Genomic DNA, 913 nt, shown 5'->3' with positions numbered 1-913 from the left:
AGAAGGGGACGACAGAAGATGAGATGGCTGGATGGCATCACTGACTCGACGGACATGAGTTTGAGTGAACTCCAGGAGTTGGTGATGGACAGGGAGGCCTGGCGTGCTTCGATTGATGGGGTCGCAAAGTTGGACACGACTGAGCGACTGAACTGAACTGAACTGAAACAGGGAAAGGTGTGGAGGAGATAGTTCTGGGAGATTGCCAGGGAAAACACAGTAAACAAGGGCAAGGCTTGGTGTACAGACATGAGTCAGTGACTTCTCCATTGGCAAGATTCTCCTGTGTTTTGTTTTTAGCTATATTAAGGCATAATTGACAGATCATTGCTTATTTAAAGTGATTATTTGATATACCTGATAATTTGGTATACTTATGATTTCCCTGGTGGCTCAGATGGTAAAGCATCTGCCTACGATGCGGGAGACCCAGGTTCGATCCCTGGGTTGGGAAGAGCCTCTGGAGAAGGAAATGGCAACCCACTCCAGTACTCTTGCCTGGAAAATCTCATGGACGGCGGAGCATTGTAGGCTACAGTCCACGGGGTCGCAAAGAGTCGAACACGACTGAGCGACTTCACTACTATGCATTGAGCAATTTCCCTGGTGGCTCAGACGGCAATGTGTCTGCCTACAATTGCAAGAGACCTGGGTTCAATCCCTGGAGAAGGAAATGGCAGCCCACTCCACTATTCTTGTCCCATGGATGGAAGAGCCTGTTGGCCTACAGTCCATGGGGTCACAAAGAGTCAGCATGACTGAGCGACTTCACTTCTATGCATTGTAAAGGGATTCCCCTCACTGTGTGTGTTAATTAGCATACAATTACCTCACAAATTTACCTTTTTTTCCTTAGTGAGAACATTAAAGTTCTACTCTCTTAGTAAATTTTGATTACTCAAATATAGTGTTC

The 913-nt window shown here is 46.4% G+C and overlaps 1 non-coding gene across 1 annotated transcript; it reads left to right on the top strand.

The window, feature by feature from the left end:
• Nucleotides 1-382: 382 nt before the first annotated feature.
• TRNAR-ACG (transfer RNA arginine (anticodon ACG)) lies at nt 383-454 on the top strand. Its single transcript has one exon. It is a non-coding gene; the product is annotated as a tRNA-Arg (tRNA).
• Nucleotides 455-913: the final 459 nt, after the last annotated feature.

Source organism: Ovis canadensis, chromosome 6 (assembly GCF_042477335.2).
Source record: "Ovis canadensis isolate MfBH-ARS-UI-01 breed Bighorn chromosome 6, ARS-UI_OviCan_v2, whole genome shotgun sequence".
In the NCBI taxonomy this organism is placed as follows: domain Eukaryota; kingdom Metazoa; phylum Chordata; class Mammalia; order Artiodactyla; family Bovidae; genus Ovis; species Ovis canadensis.
The sequence above is the reverse complement of the archived record's forward strand: the minus strand, read 5'-3'. Positions and strand labels throughout refer to the sequence as shown.